Genomic DNA, 9,902 nt, shown 5'->3' on the forward strand with positions numbered 1-9,902 from the left:
TAAGCATACTTCTTCTTCATTTGCATCTTCATCTTCCAAAGCTCTCTGATACTTTATTTCCCCTCAGCTCCCCTATTCTTCATGTCCTGAATCTCCCTTTTGAAGTTGTTGAGTTCTCCCTCCCATCCATCATCTAAAATTTTCCCTCTTTTTACCTCTATAGTTCCATTTTTCCAGTTATCCAGATTCGCCTTGTTTTTAAATTGCAGAAATCCTCCCTCTTTTTCTTGTTGTGATTTGGTATGATTCCCAATTTCCTTCCTTGTCGTATTTTCTCTTTTATTGGAGAACTCTTGGTAGTTCACTTCTCTTGAATTCACAAGGAATCGCAATCCATTTCCTCGGATGCCTTCTTCACTGTCACATCATTTGCAGGAATGCCGCAAATAGTCCTCCCGTGGAGTCTCCATGTCTGAGCATTTCTTCCTCCTCGCATCAACGATCGGAAAGCTTTACTTTAATGGTTCAGACTGCAGTTGTATGCATACACTGTTCGTGCTGCTTGCGCTTGCTGTTTCCATTGCCTCACCATCATGGAAGATACCTCAGGAGACCCCTCCGAGTAAAAAGAATGTCAAGCTAGGCACTCAACCACGATTCATTGGCCGCTGAAATTCTCACAAATCGCCCCCCCCAGAGAAAGCTTCCCCTCCAATCGACGACATCCTCTTCCGTTTTAAGCAGCTCCTTTTTTTTCTTCAGACTAATAAAGCGGCTGGCTTTTCTCCCCACCAAAAAAAGTGACCTCGGCCAGATTCCTTGACACTCGTTCACTACTGTTGGCTGATTTTTTTGGGACAGAAAAATGCATTCAGAGGTTGCCAACAGGCAAGAATAATTGCTGATAAGCCAAATTTCACGTGCCAAGAATGAAGATGGAAATCACGAAGCTCAACTACAGCAAATAGCACACCTAGCAGCATCACTCCAACCCCTGAATACTGTGAATAAACGTGGATCTGGTACCAACCATCATCCTTTAGATGTTTCAGATACCTTGCAGCCAAGACTCCACCTGGAAATAGTAGAGCCCAGGCCAAAAACATGATGAATCCATGGACTTCCAATACAGGTCTTAACTCCTGTTCTGATTCAGCTAACCCCTTCATCAAATAGATAGACATGTATTTGCTGCTGCTCAATGAATGCATGTTCCTGTCTCTGAGCTGATCAGCTTTCCATTGTGTTCCCAAGGCCCATACTACTTTGAGTGGAATCAATGGGTCTATGATGTTCCTACATTCTGAACGTCCACTACAATCAGGATCTAATGGCCTGCTGAATTGAAATGTCAGCACACCATTTTGCTGCATACATTGGACATCCGTCAGATTTTCTTCCGTGGGATGAATGCTAGATGGTTCTCTACCATCTATCCAGTATGTAGAGGCATGGCAAACATCCGTTTCCAGCCAACCCACATATGCAAATGTATTTACCATTTTTTTCTCCAAATCCTATTACAACATAACAACTTTTCTTCTGTGCTTGTACTACAAATGAGATCCCTGAGTCTGTCAACATCCAGAACAAGGCTACCATGTGATCAGCAAGAAAAGCACTACTGTTATACATATAAGCTAAGCCCCCATCTACAACCTGGACCTTCCAGCCCATCTTCTTATGAAAGTAGGACTGATAAAAAAACCTCATCAGGCATCAGGCGATCAGGCTGCCACTTTAGTTCATATGGGCTTGCAAGTACTCCATGTGCATCTGGTCCTCCTGCAAACAGGGTTGCATTTGCAACAGATGGACCTCCAACAGGGTCACTGGTGATGCAAAAAGCTACATCATGTCCTGCTTGGATGGAGAATGTAACTGGTACTCCTCTTTCAACTTTCAGCACAGGAGCCTCAATCTTGTTAAGATATAAAACTTTGTCAGGATTAGGAGGATTTGGATAATGGGTCACCCTTTTTGAGCTTCGAAGTTGCTTCCACTAGTCTGTTCTTTAGTGAAATCCATGTTCAACATATCTCAAATCTTTCATGCACATAGAAGCTTTCAAGGCACAAGCAATAGTGACAACATCTGGACAGACACCCTCTAATTGCATGTGATGATAAAAAGCAAGTGCCTTGACAAATGGTTCATGTTCAGCATAGCCTACAATCAGTGTCATCCATGATACAACATCTTGATCTGACATATTGTCAAATACTTCTTGGGCTTTTCCAAGCATACTAGATTTTGCATACATGTCAACCAGAGCATTATTGATAAATTCCTCTTGCTCCAAACCCTCTTCACTATACTGCCTACGCAGAACAAAAGTATAATCACAACAACTAAATATGTACAAAGTATCAAATCCCACACAGACAACTTTTGGGTGGTTTTCACACCTCGAATGCGCAGCAATACGACATCCACCCCCTCTAATCTTGCGCATCCTCCGGATGGGCCAACTACCCATGATCGTTATCATCAAGATCCACAAACAGATCAATCTCTTCATTATGCATTTCCCGTATATCAACAAGAAGATCTGTCATATCATCTGTCTCTCCCAATGGAGTTTCTTCTCGTTGCTCTTCTCTTGCAAATTCTTCCAATGCATAATCTTCATCATCTCTTTTCTTGAAAATCTTGATTCTTTTTCCAGCAATAGGCACTCTAAGCACTGTCCCATCCAATTCTATCAGCTCATATGTTGCATTATCAAAGACATGTCTGACTATGTACGGCCCAAACCATCTTTTCACCATCTTCTAAAGTGCAGTATGCTGATTTTCAAAGCTGCTATCAAAGACTAATACCCAATCTCCCTCTTCTATTGCTCTAGGCCGCAAGCGATGCCTGCTGTCAAACCTCTCCTTATTTCTTAGTCTAGCAACCTTCAACTTGTCAATAGCTAGCTGAATATCCTCTGGTCTTCTCTCCAACTGTCGAATCCGAAGAGCTAAGAGCCCCTCTCTCGTCAAATCCTCCTACCAAGGTAAAACTGACCAAGTCAAAGCACAAGTCTTAGTCGGCACAACCGGTTTCTGACCATACATCAACTCTACGGGCATATATCCTGTGGTAACACTGTGAGTCATACGATCAGCCCACAAAGCAAATGGTAGAAGTCTCGGCCATTATTGTATGCTGTGGTTAGAGCCAACTTTATTCCTGGTTGAGAGAAAAACTCCCTAGCTTCATCTGCATCCAATTCACCGCGATCCGCAGTGATCTTACCCACACAACCATACCTACAAAAAATTTCTTCCAATAAGAACTTACACACTGCACTAGTGGTCTTCGTTCTCAAAGATCTGCCTTCAACATGATTGGTAAGATCCTCTCTAGCCAAAACAATATATCTCATCTGCCATAGACCCATAGGCATAGTAACCAAGTCAACTACCCACTTATAATGAATGCATAGCGGATAGGTCGGATGAAGCTCATCTCGATGACGCACTACCGAATACATCTGGTAGTCCCTGCAAGTCTCTACAAAGTGAGAAACATCTCTATACATGCCTTTCCACCAATATTTCTCCTTGATTTTCTCATAAGTAGCCCACACTCCTCTATGACTAGCCCAAGGACTCTCATGAAACTCCCTCATCACCTGTAACTGTGTCTCTCTATCGCAGACAACCCGCAAAGGTAATCCGCCTCTTTTCTTCGGATGCTTTCAAAGAAATCCGTCCTTGAGAAAATAACCATAGGCTTTCCTTCTGATCTTCTTGAACTCTTCACCTTTCCATTCATCTCTTTTGCTTAGTGTACTAAGGTACTTGCCAATCTGCAACCAATCTCCAACATAGAGTTCTTCTATGAAAGCCACAACATCATAGACATGGCAAACATGATCAACCATAGCGGCTGAAATTTCTGCATCATCCTCTTTTGCAAGTAGTTTTTCCTCATCATCATATCTGGCTCTAGACAACATATCTACCACTGGATTATCCTTCCCTGCTATGTGTTTAAATTCTGGATTTAATGACTTGATGTATGCAATCCATCTTAGCATAGCTATATCCGGAGTAGAGCAACTCGTAATCATACCAATCAATGGCAAGCAATCCGTCTCTACCACAACTGAGGCTCCAATAAAGTACTCCTTGTCACATTTGAGAGCTATAACAATCCCCAGTAACTCCCTCTTGATTTGTGGATATCTCATTTGTCTCTCGTTTAGGACTTTCGCCCGAAACCGAATAGCATACCTGTTTCCATCTGCATCATCTTGACCCACAGCCCAGCCTATGCCAATTGGACTAGTGTCAAATGTCAATACAATAGGCCTTCCGCAATTATAATCCGCTTTCCTGAGAGTAGGAGCAATCTGCAATAACTTCTTCAATTTCTGCATGGCTCTAGTGTGGCTCTCATCCCAATAGAATTTTTGTCCCTTTCGAAGCAGCTGATATAAACAATCTGCTATGTGTGCAAAATGGGTATCCAAATCATATAAAACACACAAGCTCCAATGAATCTCGATACCTTTGAAGTGGTAGAACAATACTCCGCAATCTTGCCTATAGCATCCACCTTATCAGGTGAGGGTTTCCTGCCATAATATCCACACATATGTCTAACAATGAAAACCTCATTCACTCCAAAAACAGATTTTTGCCCTAAAAGTGTCAAGTTCACTTCTTCTAACCTGGCCAAAATCTTCTGACAAGCTGAAATATGATTAGCCACAAAGTATCTGCATCCCTGCTCATTTAGACTCTCATTTTTCTCTTCTTCTGCACACCCCTTAATGGGCACATCATCCAAGAAAGGCATGGTAAGCTGAGGTATATAATCACGAAGGACCTTATGTATGGCATTCATCATATGCGCAACAGAATTAGTGGCACCTTGAGGCAAGGTACACATCCTGACAAGCCCAATAGGAGTTCTCATGGTGGTTATGTCCCTACTTTCCAAAGCCAACTGAAACTGATCATATCCTGAATACAAATCACCTAAAGAATAGATGGCACGTCCAGCAAATGCTTCTGCAAACTCATCCACAACTGGACCTATACCAACATTCCTGATAGTAACTTTGTTTACTGGCTGCATGTCCTGTATAAATCGAAGAGTACCATTCTTCTTTGGAACCGTAAACCACTTGTTTGAGTATGGTGTAGATAAAGGCTCAAGAATTCCCATCCTGATTTTCTCATTCAATAAATCAATCAGCTTTGGCAGGTGTGCCTTAGGCACTGGAATAGGTCGGAGATTCCATGGAATATGAGGAATAGTAAAAATCACCATAGGAGCAATAATATCCGGATTCACATATCCAATCTCATGCGGAAAAAAAGCAAACCCCCTTCCATGTCGCTCAAGCATCTCCTGAAAGCATTGCTTCTCTGTGGGTAGCAAGAAATCACCATTTCCAATTTTCAATTCAGCAAGAGTCTCTGCTGAAAATTTATGACCAATATGCTCCGGATTCCTCAAAATTGGCTGTTTGGAAGCCCTCTCTATTTGTTGATCACTATCAGGTGGAAGCGGTATAGCTACCAGCTTCACCTTCTTATCTGTAGTTTTGTATTTCGTGTCAACCCTGGCTTCATTATGCTCTCCTGCATTACTCAAATCTTGTTGTAAACTAGCAATTCTACACTCCAATGGTTGAATATCCTCAGCCCTCTGCTCTATGGACTGCATAGAAACAGCTCTAAACTCTGGATGCTGAAATATTTCAGCAGTAAACTCTGTTGGCTGAAAGTTTTCAGCCCTCTGTGTCTCTGTAAGCTGATCATAACTAGATGGAAACTCTGTTTGCTGAATTTCTTCAGAACTCAACACTTTTTGCTGAGCCACCTCAGCCTCTGACTCAATCTGTGACACAAAATTTGCAATTTCATGAAACATGTCCAGGGATTGCACTAATACATTACTGTGACAACTCTGCATATCAGTTTTCAGCATATCTTTCATCTCTTCCATCGTATCTGCACAAATCATACTATCATACATCCCATCTATGTGCTCATCATCCTCTAAAATTCCTGCATTTTTCAAATTTTTCTCCTTCTTGCATATATACTGCCTAGCAGCTCTAGGCAACCTAGAAATCTTCTGATAGCTCATCGAACTGTTTGCTAAAATCCCAACAAAACTGAAGGAGAAAACACTGCTGCCAGGAGGCGAGAACTCCAATCTCCTCTGCTCTGTACCACCACCGTCTCGTGAAACGGCGGTACCTAATGAAAACCTGAATCCCTCACAGTGGGCAAAGGTGCATCTCTGAGAATATCCCTGTTTCTAACATGGTTCAAACACACAGTCATAAACTGAACTACTCTCATGCCATCTTTACTGCGAATCTGTGCATAAGCAGAACCATCATCCATTACCTTTGTTTCCATGCGCATCTCTGTGATGAATGGCTGTCCAAGAATTATGGGATAAGAGCATGAATCCTGCACAAAGAAATGGAGATCCTCCTCTACATCTCCAATAGAAACCCTGACACTGGGACAGGCAGCATACAAATCACCTGCAGTGTTATTGGCGGCTCTCATACGCCACCCATGCTCTACATCCATAGGCCATCTGTTACTCTCATAAACTCCACGAACTATGAGATTAATCTCTGAACCATGATCCACCAATGCAACATAAGGAACCTGTTTCTCTCCAATTTTTACCATCGTCTCTGTAGTTGCCCTAGCCCAATGACTCCGTGAAAAGTGACTACGTGGTATCAAGACAGGCTCATCAGTTTCAGCATAATGCATAGGCTGAATCCTCTTCTCTTTCTGCGGAAAAACAGAAGCATTCTCAACCATAACCTCATCCTCATCCTCATCCAACTCCCCAATCCAAACTCCCTGTGTATCAGTAGTAGACAATGTATGTCTTTTCCTCTTTAGGACCTCCTAAAACTGATCTTGAAACTCTCTTTTCGAGATGCCCAAAACCTCAGAAATAGTGAAAGTCACCTCACTGCCAAGTATCTTGTCATTAAAGATTTTCTTCATGTCCGTAAATGTCTCAATATCGGACATCAATCTAAATCCTGGCTGCTTTCTCTCTCTAGGCTCTTGCCTCTTTTCTCTCTTTTGAGCATCTTCCATCTATCGTTTTGGCCCTGGTCTCAAAAACGGTCCTGCAGTAGGTGGAGTAATAAAATCACCCCCTCTAGTCTTTTTAGCTGCACTTGGATTTTCTTCATCCCTCTTACACTTCTCCTCAACAAGTACATCTGCTCCTTGAGACTTAGCCAAGTAGGCATAAATAGAGTACCTGTCAAACAGGCGAATCCCAACCTGTCTCTGATCTGATGCTAGAGCCTGCACTAGTCAAAACAGTTTGCTAAATTTTTCCCTTGTTTGTAGTCTCCATAGCATAAGTCCATAGTGCAGACTGATTCTCTGATCCCTTCTCAATCTGGACTCCATATGCAGAAGCATCACCTCTAGCTGTCACATAAGAAGTACGCACAGCCATGTCATCCACTAACTTCTTCATTCCACCTTTACCAAAGTTGGTAGCAAGCGGAGCTCCTGTTTCAATCAACCAAATCTTACCATCTTGTCCCCAAAATACCAAATTCTTCCTCCTTGCATCCTGAAAAGATTCACAATCCTTGCAATGCTGATGGTCCGTACTATCGCACCAAATACATCTTCGATCTCTCCTAGGTGCACTAGGAGCACTCCTAGGTGCAGTAGGAGCACTAGAAGAAATAGTAGGCGCAATCGAAGCAAACTGCTCTTTCAATTTTCCCACCAACTCCGCTTTAACTGACTCCAGTGTCAAATCCATTATGCCTTTAATTATGTCATCAAGAGAGGTAGGCACCGATGGAGCGGATGGTTTTGGAGCAGAAGGTGCAGGCATCGGTCATGGAACAGGAGGAATATGAGGAGTGGAAATAGTAGGCACTAGCATAGGCCAAGAAACTGGCTGAGGAGGAGAAGAAATAACAGGGATAGAAGCAGGCATAGGAGCAGATGATGGTGTCGGTGTCATGGAACCATTCTGTAGGCCGGTCTTCCATATCCTCCTCTTGGTCAAAGTCGAAACTGCATCCTGGGCATCCTGCCAATCCGTTTTAAGTCCCATAGGCTTCGTGCGATCCTCAAGAAGCTCTCCCAATTCTTCCTGAAGAGCAGGATCTACAGCTTGCAAGAAAAGCTCAACTTTTTCAACATCCAATGCTCTTTGTTCAATCGCATCAAGCTGACTATACCTTTCTTCAAATTCCCGAATCAACTCTGAAGCAGCTAGACCTTTGTTTGGCATGTAGACCCACTCTCGGAATGACCGCCGTGTAGCCATCCCAAAGTTCTCAAGGAAATACTCTTCTTTCAGGGCCTTCTTAAAATCTTGCCAATGCGAATTTTGAATAAAAAGATCAGTCACTTTGGCCCTCAAGGCGGGTGTGACAAGATGAAGGAAGTACTTACTCATAAGTCCAGCTAGAACTCCAAAAAACCCCATCTTGATCTCATATGTCTTCAAATATGCTGAAACATTACGACCATCAAATAGCTTCTTCTCATTCTCAACTGCTTCAATTGCCTTAGTCGCGCTGTTTGCATTCTCGTGCTCCGAATAGAGTTGCCTTTGCTGAGACAACTGCTGTTGATGCAATTGTTGTTACTGCTGCATATACAATTGTGTCTGCTGATTTTGAAGCTGCATATACATGGACATATTCTGCAAAATCTGCTTTAGATCATCTGTTGAAGTACTTGACGCAGCAGTCATTGATGGAGCTGAAGTAGAGGACGCAGTTGGAATTGTAGAAGAGGCTGAAATAGATGCTGAAGTATCTCCCATCCTAAAATTTCTGCGACGCTTTCACGTCGGGTTCACCAAAGATGTTGAAGGATTTGCCAAAGCAAAGAAAAGTCGTGTCTACAAAAGACCTTGACTAATTTCAGGATAAAAGATCAAACAGGTGAATAAGCAAGATGAGAAAATGATGCCAAGACTCTGTTTTATTTCTGCCAATAATAAATACAAGGTACAAGAAGAAGAAACTCGAGCAGCCTCTGGATTGCGTAGGAAACGCCTTTGAAAAGATAATAATAAAATAGATTTAAAGCTTTCTTGATAAGCACAAAATTGATACAAGGCCGTATCAAAAGACTAATACATAGGATTTTGATATAGGAGCTGTGACAAGAGGCTTTCCAATTTCAGGATACCTATCCATCTGTGTAAATACATTTTAAGCATACTTCTTCTTCATTTGCATCTTCATCTTCCAAAGCTCTCTGATACTTTATTTCCCCTCAGCTCCCCTATTCTTCATGTCCTGAATCTCCCTTTTGAAGTTGTTGAGTTCTCCCTCCCATCCATCATCTAAAATTTTCCCTCTTTTTACCTCTATAGTTCCGTTTTTCCAGTTATCCAGATTCGCCTTGTTTTTAAATTGCAGAAATCCTCCCTCTTTTTCTTGTTGTGATTTGGTATGATTCCCAATTTCCTTCCTTGTCGTATTTTCTCTTTTACTGGAGAACTCTTGGTAGTTCACTTCTCTTGAATTCACAAGGAATCGCAATCCATTTCCTCGGATGCCTTCTTCACTGTCACATCATTTGCAGGAATGCCGCAAATAGTCCTCCCGTGGAGTCTCCATGTCTGAGCATTTCTTCCTCCTTGCATCAACGATCGGAAAGCTTTCCTTTAATGGTTTAGACTGCAGTTGTATGCATACACTGTTCGTGCTGCTTGCGCTTGCTGTTTCCATTGCCTCATCATCATGGAAGATGCCTCAGGAGACCCCTCCGAGTAAAAAGAATGTCAAGCTAGGCACTCAGCCACGATTCATTGGCCGCTGAAATTCTCACAAATCGCCCCCCCCCAGAGAAAGCTTCCCCTCCAATCGACGACATCCTCTTCCGTTTTAAGCAGCTCCTTTTTTTTCTTCAGACTAATAAAGCGGCTAGCTTTTCTCCCCACCAAAAAAAGTGACCTCGCCCAGATTCCTTGACGCTCAT

At 42.5% G+C, this 9,902-nt stretch overlaps 1 pseudogene; it reads right to left on the bottom strand.

Moving 5' to 3' along the window:
* Positions 1-773: 773 nt before the first annotated feature.
* On the bottom strand, positions 774-2,152 carry LOC148016453 (cytochrome b561, DM13 and DOMON domain-containing protein At5g54830 pseudogene; annotated as a pseudogene).
* Between the last annotated feature and the right edge of the window lie 7,750 nt (positions 2,153-9,902).

Source organism: Lygodium microphyllum, chromosome 23, assembly GCF_053477565.2.
Source record: "Lygodium microphyllum isolate KBCC chromosome 23, Lygodium_microphyllum_v1.1.10, whole genome shotgun sequence".
Taxonomy (NCBI): Eukaryota; Viridiplantae; Streptophyta; class Polypodiopsida; order Schizaeales; family Lygodiaceae; genus Lygodium; species Lygodium microphyllum.